At 44.1% G+C, this 12,051-nt stretch overlaps 1 long non-coding RNA gene across 1 annotated transcript in view; it reads left to right on the forward strand.

Annotated features, from left to right (window-relative positions):
- Positions 1-12,051, forward strand: part of LOC125319548 — a 58,205-nt gene that overhangs the window by 128 nt on the left and 46,026 nt on the right. Inside the window, exons 2-3 of the long non-coding RNA XR_007200793.1 lie at positions 5,067-5,136; positions 6,507-6,615. This is a non-coding gene — a long non-coding RNA (uncharacterized LOC125319548). The remainder of the gene's footprint in view (positions 1-5,066; positions 5,137-6,506; positions 6,616-12,051) is intronic.

Raw genomic sequence — 12,051 nt, forward strand, 5'->3', positions numbered from 1 at the left:
CACCCCCCGCCCCCCCCGCCCCAACTGATCGTATGCGCATGCACACGGTTGGAAAGGCTGCAACCAGCATCTTCTGCGGCTGCCAGCGTGAGAAAAAGCACAGCGAAGAAATAGGAGTAAAACCATCGCCCTGCCTCCTCTTTCCTCTTGTCCCCAGAAAAACCTGAACAAGTTTTTATGAGCTGTATCCTGGCTTTTTTTTTTAAAGACAGAAGCACTTGTAAAAGCTTTTAGAAACTGGATCAGGCACGTGAACATCAAAGGAGAAGGCTTACCAAAGGGGCAGTCCTGTTGCAGAGCAGAAAGCACCCGCAGAAGTGATGCTAAACATGACAACTCCACGTGCAAACCTCTCTCTCATCGTATGCTGAGTGGATGTGCCATACTCAAACAGACGACTGATAGGTACTGGCCCAACACAAAGCCTTGCCAACACAAGACCAGTGAGTCATGGGCTTGTACTGGAAGGACAGGGAGTAGCGTGGGCAGAAGGAGGGGCATTGAGGAAGGCACTGACATTGCATTTTCTACTCCTTTTGATGAGCGGGAAAGACTCCACTACTAGAAAAAGTAGCAAGGTAGGTATGTTTTATTCCAGCGCTGGGACGCATGGGGGATCGCTCGTCCAAAGTCATGCGTGCCGACAGCTGCATTCAGCTTGGTATTTATCGGGTTACAAGTTCCATATTCATTAAGTTTCCCAATACACCTATACATATTCATTGCCTAGACCAGCCTAGCCTAGCTTCGTATTATAATGAACCCAAAAGTCATTTACATCCACGTTGCACTTGCGCAGTGTCGTCTGGTGGTCGTGGGCAGGGGTCTCCGAAATGAAATGAGTCTTCCTCAGATGAAGTAAAGGGTCTTCCTCATCCTGAACTTTTCACCTTTCTTCCCTGCGCATGCTCTTTATGCCCCTGGGCTAAGTCCGAACTTCAAGACTGGTTTGAATTGGCTTTAGGTTAAAAACAGGATCTTTGGTCAAGATTCCTTCCCTTTATCAATAGTCTCATATCTTCTCGTCCTGCTTTGGTAGGCACAATAAGTGTTGGGCAAGCTGTATGCATTGCTTCTAACAAATCAATTCTTAGTACATCATTTAATCTCTGCTTCCCCATCCCCCTGGTTCACTTTCTAGTCCACCTTTACTCTCAAGTACTTATTTAATATCCTTCCTTTCCTTTCCTTCTTCTGTCCATTGAGTGAGGCTGCCCAGGGAAGTGGTGAAGTCACCATCCTTGAAGGTGTTAAGAAAAGACTGTATGTGGCACTTAGTGCCATGGTGTGGTTAATGAGGTGGTCAGAGGTTGGACTCAGTCATCTCAAAGGTCCTTTCCAACCTAATTGGTTCTGTGATTCTGCAATTTCACAGTAAATAAGGAAAGTACTGTTCTTCTAAAAAGGTTATAAAGATCATTAGGGAGTTTTACAAAAGCCTTTGGTGTGGTTTGTTGTGTAAACCTGATTCCAGACAGCATGAGCCTGAGCAACATGTGGATTGCTGCAATAGAGTAGGCAAGGGGCAGCAGGACTTCCACAGGTAATTGTATTTTCATTCCGTAAGTCAAGAGGATATTAATATATCCCAATTTAAGAAACCAGGCATTTCAGAGGCCTTCTTTGCATCATTATGTAGCAAAGCTGCTTGTGTATTGATGCCTCTGTTTAAGGACTAGATTTCCTCCAGGCACAGGAGTGAGGCTGCTGAGGGTGAGGGGATCTGCAGCAGGTAAGGTCCCCGAGGAAACCAGAGTGCTGTTTTCCCAGAGTGGCTCTTTGCTTGCATCCTACCTCACTTCCCAGGGATCCTCCATTCCTCACACTGTCCTTGACTGCAACGTGCACAGACTTCTGCTTCAGTTTTCTGTGCCTAATGCTGAATAAAGTAAAATACACAAGAGCAAGGGTTGCTTTAGCATTGAGACCCAAAGCAGCTCTTTGATGGTCCTGAGAGTGTAATATTATATGTAAGGTGATCAGTTAAGACCCAGTAACTATGAACATCAATACAGAATGAATTAGATTTGCTAAATCCCTTGAGTTTTGTGTGGAAGACTTGAACTGACTGTATACTTGCCTGAGAAATGTGTTGATAAGTTATGCTGTATCTCCCTCTGTTGACCAAGACTTGATTCACACTTGAGTAAAAGTCAAGAGAATGGTGGCTTTCTGAGCGTAGTTTTATTTCTACAGAAGGAACCTAAGGTGATCTTTAAAACTGCCCATTTCTGTAAGTTCCTCAATAATAATCCACTATTCAGAGACTAAAAGTTCAGAAAAAAAATTAAATGTAATGTTGGGGTTTTAGTTTAGTCCTAGTTTTTTTCCTGTTAAAGGAATTTTTTCCCATATGCATGTTGCTAGGGGACAAATGGCCGTACTTCAGAGAAGACAAAAGACCTGGCTACTCTTTTGTTTTCACCTGGGTGTGGGGTCAGTTCGCTCTCGGCTTCTCGGGGAGAGGAGCCTGGTTCTTTTTCGGCCGTTTTTTCTTTCTGCAGAGAAAGATCCCAGGACCCCCAGCCCACCTTCCCTGCCCTGCTGGAGGCCGGGCTGTGGCTGCCCTGCCCCGCCGCTGATTGGAGCCTTCGCTGCGTTGTAGCCGTGCTCGCCCTGCCTGCCCAGACCTCCGGGGGGTTCCCCCTTTGGATACATCTCATCTGCCACCTGGGATTTGTGCTCATCCCTGCCGCTCCAGCCTGCTGTTCCCGAGAGTCCGGGATCAGCTGCCCAGCGGTTTGTGAAGCCTTTGTCCCATCCCTTCCCGGGATCCCAGGGCACCGGTGCCGCGTGCTCCCCGAGCTCGCTCCGGAGCGCCCCCTGCAGCCGCGGGGGAACCATCGCACCTGCCCTGCTCACCGGGAGCCGCCAGCGCCCCTGCCGGCTGCGAGCGGAACTGCACCCGAGGGGAAAGGGCCCGACAGCCGAGAAGGCTGGCACTGGGTTTGTGATTGCTGTTACTGCCATAGTTGTTGTTGTTTTGTTTGACTGGTTATATACATATATATATAGAGTAAAGAACTGTTATTCCTATTTCCCACATCTTTGCCTAAAGGCCCTTGATTTCAAAATTATAACTCGGAGGAAAAGGGGTTATATCTGCCACTTCAAGGGAGGCTTCTGCCTTCCTTAGCAGACACCTGTCTTTCAAAACCAAGACATGTAATTATTAAATTGTAATTAGTGTTTTGTGAAACCAGATGGTAGGTTCTGTTGTGGCAGGAGAAATGCATAAAGTTTTTGATAGAAAACAGCAGACAAGGAGGGATGCAATTCCTCATCCTTTCATTGCTGCAGAATGCATGCGTGTGCTTCAAAATAACATACGGTGCTGGGCTGGTTGCCTAACTGCAGTATCTACTGCCTCTCTTGCAAAATCCTCACAGGTGTCAGGCTCTAAGCCAAGGGTCTGAAACAACTTTTGAACAAACACTGCTGTTCTCATTCCTTGGTGAGTCCTCCATCTGATCCCATTGAACCTTCTCTTGGGTTAACCTGTAAGAGCAGCAAATGTCTTTTGAAAGTGATGTTTTGCATGACATTTTATGTTTCTTGGGAAAAAACACGATCTCTGTTTAAAATTCTTTTCTTCACCTTAAAATGTTCTTTCTCTTTTCTGAAGACTTTTATAGCCCATTCACAAAGGCAGGGGAAGACACTCTTCAGAGACCTTAGAAGACACTAAAATTGTGCTAGATCTTACTTTTGCTCTTTGCAAGGCAGAAGACAAGAAATAGAAAAAAATATTATTTAAATTACCTTTGCCTGTTCTATGCCAGGAACTTAGCACAACTCATAAGTAGCTTTGTAACAGAGAAATGATCCTTGTGGCACTCTTTGTCTTAAGGAAAATCTTCAAGATACTGTCTACTTCAAATCTCCAAGATACTACTACAATTGAAGCAGGCTTGGATCTCCTCTAATGCTTTCAGCCTTCCCTTGTGAAATTAACTTCAGTTTTTATTCTAGTGTATTTTATCTCAAGCCCTTTGGGTCCTCATACAATGAGACAGAAACCACACCTGAACTCAAGAGCTGAACATACAAAGAAACAGAGGAAAGGGCAGAGGGGCTGACAATGGTTGTTAATGCTTTGTGTCTTAGGAAGCAGACCTGTTGAGTGCTGCCAGCAGGGCTGTTCATTTCTGCTCACTGATACACCTTGCCCATCTGGGAGCTAAATCTATTTTTCACAAGGCTTCTAAAGTGTCTTTGTCAACCATCATGTATGATATTTCAGTCCTGTTTTTTAACAGGCATTTGGTACTGCACAGTCCTCTCCTCCAAAATATTGCAGGAGCTGATGGTCCAAGGAAATTTTTTGAATGGAAAGCAGTGCAATTGAATGATAAGAGGCATTTATGACTGACAGCATCTGAAGATGCCCAAATCTTCATTATCTTAATTATTTTAATGTCTAATTTTTCATTAGAAGGCTCTGGGAGATAATTCTCTGAAATTATCTTGTGCATTCCCCACAGTATTCAGCACACTCATGTCTCATAGGTACCAAAAAGGAATTATGTTCCACTGATTAATGTGCATTGAAGTCTTTACGGGTTTGATTGGCCAGAAGGACTCCCTCCCATGTGTGGCAATGAATAGGGAGTAAGAATTATCAGCCAAGTCAAACGTCATGGAATTTACCTGTGGCCTGAGAAAAAAATGCAAAAATAAATGTATAATGCCTGATTTGCAAAGGAGCAATGAAATAAAGCTTCATACAACACACTGGGTGGGATTTGTTGCTCACCTCGTCATTATCTGTCGTAGACTTTAGATAGAGAATGCCCTGTTCACTAATTTCTCAAAGACATCTATATGCACACAGTGGGACCTACGTCCCAGTCAGTATCTTTGAGGGGAAGGTCTGCTGAAGAAAAATAAATACCACTTCTGTCAGGTTCCACCTAGAAAAAGAGTGTTAACAGGAACCACCCGTAACATTCTCATGTTATGGAATTATCTTTCTTAATGAGAATTTGAATTAGTGTAAAAACTGTGAAACATTTTCAGTCTAAGGACATAAGCCCATTTAGAAAGTTATCTATTTCCTCTTGCAGTGCAGACTGACAGACAGATGTCAAGAGGAACAGCCTGAACCCGTGTCCTGATGGGTGCTCACTTTGTTAAGTAAGTCCGGATATACACGGTGTCATATTTTCACGTCTCAGTCTGGTGTCCCTTTGGCACAGTCTGGCTGACCACACAGGTGCCTTTAGGCTAAGTTTCTTGCACATCAAGTGTTTCCATGATATTGAAGTCCACCTGCACCCATGCAAATACTTGGTACCTCCACACCACCAGTAGAGCAGGTGCTTAACTGATAAACACAGACTTCATGTGCACTGCAGTACCACAGCCACTGGAGTCATGTACAGCATGTCTTTGTTTGCACCGAACTGTTGTTCACATGATAATCCATTTGAAGTCAGGGGTAAAAGCTGCTGCTGTGGAATTTAGTGGGAGATCAACCTCTCAAGCACAGCAACACTCACACAGTAAGACTGTTCATATCAGTAAGTTTGTGTATCAACATAGCTGTGTCTCATTGACCCTCCTTTGGCTTCATCTTTGGGTGAATGAATGGATGAAAAATGCTTAAACCGAGCAAGCATACTAAATGTTTACTCAAACACCAAAGGTTCCAGAAAAATGTCTGTTATGATCCAGTTTTAAGGTTCTTAGAAATGCCTCTGCCCAAATTAAGGTGCAAATGAGACCATATGCCAGTGACAATAGTAAGAGTTTTATTGATAGTAAATATGAGAGAGAGAGAGAGAGAGAGAGGGAAAGAAAGAAAGAAGTAGAAAACAGGTGGGGGGGACAGAAAGAGTGACAGGGACAGAATAAGGAAAATATCACCATCTGTGGATCCCAAGATGTTCTGTTGATCCTCTCTGGCTGGTCTTCTTTGTGGTGAAGGTCCCCCCAGAAAGCATAGAATCTGATGGGTTTATATACCCTCGAGCCAGGTAGCAATGTCCTGGCATGTCCCCCTGGAGGTGAGGGGCAGTCTCTCACAGCAGACTCTGGGTCTGTTGCATCACGAGCAGTCCTGTGGGACCAAGCCTCTCATGGGAATGTCCCATGGATGTGCTCTGTGCGGTTGGGGGTTCCACAGCGGGGCCGGTTTGTGTAATCAGAGGATGGGTGTTTATTGCCTCTGACCAGAGGTTGCACCATGCACCCAAAACCTCCTCCTCCCCCCTCAGTTGGGGAGAGTCTGTGTAAACCTGGCTTCTGTGAGCTGTGCTCTCCCCCCCACACACACCTCCCCCCTGCCCCAAACTCAGCCGGGGATGACTGAACACTGCATTTCCCTTTATCTAATCAACAGTTTGACTTTGAATTCAAAGTCCCAGTCTTCAGGGAGGCTTCTTTGGTTGTAGTGTCTTTATAATGAGCAAAACTTTGTATCAGTTTGAGGCATGAACTATTTTCAGTCTCTGACAACGTCCCAGTTTTAATTCCCCTGATGCAGCTTCTTTCTCTTTCCTTAGGTCCTATCGCTGGTCACCAGAGAGAGATCAACACTTCCCCTTCTGCAGTTCCCCCTTGAGGAAGGTGTAGACTGCGATAGTGTCACCCCTCAGCCTTCTCCTCTCCAAGGTGAGCAAACCAAGCTACCTCAGCCTCTCCTCCTAAGTCTTTTAATTCCTTAGCCAGTGGCCTAAGCACTGCATGACTCACATGGGTCTCACAAGTCCTTTAGCCTTGTTTATCCTCTCAGGCTATGTTTCCACTAATGCAACACCACTGACCTCAGTGGATGTATCCCTGACCTGCAATCTAGCAAGTAGAGAAGCAATCCCAAAATCCCTCGGCAATTGTTATAAAGACCAACAACTCTTGAAATTACCATAGAAAGGTAATTTATTTAACAAAGAATTTAATCAAGAACAGTACAAAAATAAAACTATAAAATAAAATTAGGAAAAGCCCGGGTGCCAGGATCAAGAACTCTTTGACCGAACCGGCCAGGAGCCTCAGAGCAAGAACTCAGTCAAAGCTGTGGTGGCTTTAGCTAGCCTAAAACCCAAGTTAATTAATTATGCCTCTAAAGAGGTATGAGGAGCGAGAGCCACAGCTTTGGGTCTCTCCCAAGGCTAGCCCTAGAAGAGTCCAGATGACCCTCAGCTTGTGTAGAAGCCTTTTAAACCCTCTGGTCCCTCCCAGACACACCCACAGTCCACCCATAGTCCAGCCTTCCTGGCCTCAGGTAATTGGATAGAAAAATCATGACATCAGTTCTTTCATCCAGTGGCTCGCTTGCTGCCAGGGGCTGCTGAAAGAGTGAGGTAATCCATTCTTTTGGCGGGAAAAGCTCCATATTGAAATGCATGGTTGCCATGGTTGCAGGTTACTCACTGTCAGAGGAAGACTCAGTTGCCTTTAATATGTTAACTTATGAGCTGCTGAGGGTCCTGGAAGGAGAGTCTTAAAAATGATTACCAACACACAACTCAATTTTTTTTAAACAGGAACATTTCATTTCGATATAATTATTAACAAATGTAACTTCTTAACTTGTAAAACACTAAATGACCCTTAAAAGGGTGTAAGCAACATATGTGTAGTGGTAAACAGAAGGGGGTCAATTATGGATTAATAATAAGTTTTAACACAATAACAGTTTAAATAATTAACTCATGCAAAAGCCAAACCAACAACTTTATAAATGACAGCAATGACCAGCTCTGTGGTGTTCTACCCTGAGAGCATACATTGGTATCATCCAATAAACTCTCTCACTGTAAGTATAAAGGCACATTTCTCATTAATTAACAATACCCAGCAGCTTCTTACATTTCCTGAATTCCACCATGATCCTACTGCCCAGTCACTAAAAGGTGGAACCAGAAGTGCCACAGCGTGAAGGCTAATTACTCAGTGAAGCGTCACTCTATTAAAACAAGGTATTTTGATTTTGTTGACATCAATCTGTAACTGCTAACCCACTTCTGCTTGCTAGTGCATTTCAGAAGTAGCTAATCTTATTCACAGTGGACAGAAATCTGTCATATGCCATGGATTATGGGCTTAGAAACTAGGAAACCAATGGTACATGCTGGTCTCAGTGGCTTGTATATAGCTGGTTTTAACATATCTACTAGGCAAGGTCCTCCCCACAGAAAACAACTCAAGAAATCAGCTGTGAGTGTGGGAGATTTGAAAGACCTGTGAGGGAAGAGGAGGCAACAGCTCCCATGTTCCCTGCTCCTGTGGTGCAGGCACTGCTAGCCCGTGTCTTGCCAGGGGTGTGGGCCAGGAGCTCACCTGCAGCGTTTGGCAAAGGCACTCCCTGAGAACATGCCTGCCCACGGCGGCCAGACCTCCCTGTGCTGGGAACATGAATTAAGCAATGCAGTAGATTTTCTTGTTTAAGGTATGATGTTATTCATACAGACACTGCTGAGTGAGTGTATATCCCATAGCAGTGAAACAGGGGTCTTCTTCAAATGTAATACTTCTAATCACATGAAAAGCCCCCCAAAAAACCGAAGACCCTTGGAACTCATTGATGTCATTGCACAGAGCTCTTGATCAATCACACAATGACATAACTGTATATGGGAAAGTACCCCTGCACTCTGTAATACTAGAAGTACAAGAATTATAAATGTGCTGAGTGGACATCATTGATGTTTTAATGGAAAAGGAATTTAAGGAGTCAGTTTGTTACCCTTCTAAGAAAGCAATTCTAGAAGAAAACATTGAAATACAATAAATCTGACCATTTTGACAAAGTTTGCGGTCATTTCTGATTTTCTGCAGAAATGTACAGCTAGGAATATTTCACTCACTACTTTGGTTTGTCCATGGCTCATAAGTGTGTTTTCATAGACTTGCACAGAAGCACCAAGAACATGCCAAGAGCTCAAAAGACACGAAATAAAGTTATTTTCAATTACCAAGGCTTAGAATTGCATTTCCCCAGAGTGTCAGGGAAATATATGGGGAAATTTTCAACACAGCAGAGATCAACTTCACCGATATGCCAGTCCTTTCTTGCATCTCCCTTCGGTCCTGCCTTTTAAAGATGAAATAGTTCACTCATTGTGAGCTATTTTAGCCCAGGTCTGACACTGATCGGTGTTCTTAACTAAAAATAGTCCTGAATTAGGGTTACCTCTGCTTTGCACAGTACTTTAGTACCCAGACTGTAGTCCCAGCCTTAGAGTTTACCTATTTAGCTGGAAAAGAGGGCAACAAGGAAACAGATACTTGGTAGGAAATATAAATGAATCCTGCTCTTGCATTCATGTCTTCTCCTTCCCTAAGGCAGCTGCCAGTCTTTATCAGTATACTGGTGACCAGCATAGTCACCTCCTCTGAGACATCAGAACCTTCTCTTCCCAAGTATACTATGAACAAATCTCATTGCTTTCTCAACCTTAATCTGACTCCACCTTCTAAAACCAAAATAAATTACCCAGATCCACACTTTGTATCTTCCCAAAAATCTAACCCTAAAGCTCACTGTGTCCTTAACCTGAGAAATACAAACTGGTTGTATTTGCTAACATCAGCACTGAATGCTGCTAGGGGAAGCAGTGGCACAGCTTGTTAGCACCCTCTCCTTGCAGCAGTTATTTCACCTTCCCTTGAGGTCCAGAACAATCATCTCATTCAAGTAGCCCTCATGGATGAAGTTTTCCTCCAGAGCACCAAGTGCAAGAGTGTATGAACATCAGGAGGGTTGAAATCAGATGGCACCAGCCCTGGCCTCAGCAGGGCTCACCATTTGACCACAAGCAGGTGGGGAATTAGCAATACTCTTAAGCTCCTGGCACAGGCATGCAAATTGTGTGGTCCAGGTGACTGGGAAGGAGGGATGGAGTCCTCAGCACACCTGGCAGTGGCAGCCACACACAGGGGAGAAACTGAACCAAAACATACCCGACCCAACCACTGGCCACTGTTTTTCCTGGCTTTGCCTCCAAGGCTGTCACCCAGCCACACCACGGCCACTGTGCCATCAAGGGAGGACACTGCAATTTACAACACATCTACAAAGAAACCTGAGAAGATGTGTCACGTGCTCTGTGTTGGTCATAGCAAGCCACTGTTCAGGACCTATCTTTAGTGCTTTAGTCTCTGTCACTCTCTTCCCATCAGTTCCTTCAGGGATGTGCAAGCAGCAGAGAGTTCCCAGATGAATGAGCCGGACTAGCAGCAAGGTGCTGAGCTGATCCAGCCTTGGGATGAGAGCTTGCAGGGTGCTGCAGGAGGAATTCAGTAAGGCTATCCCTCATTTAACCACACTGCAGTCTGCGTGTCTTCTTGCAATTTCCACGGTGCCTGTTGAAATCCAAAAATACCCCAAAAACACCCAAAGCACTATGAAACAAAGGTGAAAAGCCCTTCATATCCTATTTTTCAGGCTGGATTTTTCTCTCACAAATGAAGTTCTGTATGGTTCTCTCAGGCAAGAATCAAGTCTTTAGTGCTTTAGATTCAGCACTGTGTGTAGAAAACATTTTATTAGAGAGACATTTGTGGACGTGCAGGTCTCAGTCTGGCAGAGACACATGCACACAAACACTGCGTTAGAACTGAAGGTAACTTGCATTAGCAGAGCTGCCCGTTACACAGAGAGCATTCATTTCATTGGGACCAGAACCACTAACATCTGTCCTGTCTTCTGGAATTACCGTTAACGTCCTCCAATTAACTGTCCTCCGGTTCTGTGTGGGTGTTTGGGGAAAACAGGAAAGGAAAAGCATGCATGTGCTTAAAATAGTTATTTTAAGGGACTAACAGAGAAAATAGCTCCACATGTCATTAACTAAGGACATAAATAGTGTGTGAGGATTAAAACATAGAGACACATGCACACGTAATACATCACATCATATCACATCATATCACTCCACTCTTTTCACCGTTTCTGAGATTTCAAAGCCGAGGCTAGGCTGTGTGGTTTTTTGGGCAGTGTAGGGGCACCATCTAGCGTTGTCATTTGGAAAAAGCACATTGTGTCCCAGCCTCTTAAACTTTCATCCCACCACAGTAGGACAGGACAGAGGTGATTGGAAATGCTGCCGAAATTGTAGCTACATCCTTCATCAGGATAAAATGCAAAGCGAACAACGTGGATGAAAACAAATGAAGTATATCAGATCCCATCTTTCCAGGAAACGAGGTACAACGCTGTAACAATTTTAGTGCTCACCTTTCAGCAAATCAGGCAGCTGCAAGGCGTGGGCAGCTTTGCTTTCTTAAGCTTTGCACTTACTGTCCCATCTGGTCACAATGAAGCATTTGTCTTAAGGATAAGAGTTTTCTCACTTCTCTTATCCAAAAGAAATGAAGTTTGTTTTCATAATTTCTGAAATTGAAGGGTTAGAGTGACATCTGAATGCATATTTCACAGCTAAATCTGACATGAGTGGTGTATTTCATATGTTCATTTTTTGGACAGAGCAACCACCATTAGAGCAAGAGAGAGGGTTTTTTCCCGGCTTCAGTGCCCGTTTCAGCAGATAAGTCTGGCAATATCACTGCTGTCCACTACAGTGACCTGAGAGGGTGCCAGTGGAGAGGCAGCTCTGCAGCCCCATTTCTTCATCAGCACCGAGTGCTGAGAGTGTAAGTGACTCTGTTGGGAAGGGCAGTGAGACAAAGCAGAAGGCCTCCTGCTCCTGCGGCAGTTCTGGGTGGAGACAGCTTATTCCAGCATCTTTCCATAGCCTGGGAACATGCTGTGTAGTTAGATTTCTTAGGCATCTCTGTCCCAAGCAGTCCAAGCCCTCAGATTCCCTAGATATATACAATTAGTTCCTGTGTAATTCCACTAATACTTTAGCACAGAACTATAATCTTCGGGTTTTTTTCATGTAGAACTCAGTAGAATCAAATTTCAGAGGAAAACACTCATCAAATCTATGATTAAGTCCATTAAAATCTCACTTACTAAGGTTTACTTGGTCCATTATTCTCAAAATCTACAAAAACATAGTTATATAATACTGGCTGGTTTAATTCCTAAATATGAGCATTTCTTTTCTGAAATTTAATTCAACACACTTCAAGCAGGCTGCA

Source organism: Corvus hawaiiensis, chromosome Z, assembly GCF_020740725.1.
Source record: "Corvus hawaiiensis isolate bCorHaw1 chromosome Z, bCorHaw1.pri.cur, whole genome shotgun sequence".
Classification (NCBI taxonomy): Eukaryota; Metazoa; Chordata; class Aves; order Passeriformes; family Corvidae; genus Corvus; species Corvus hawaiiensis.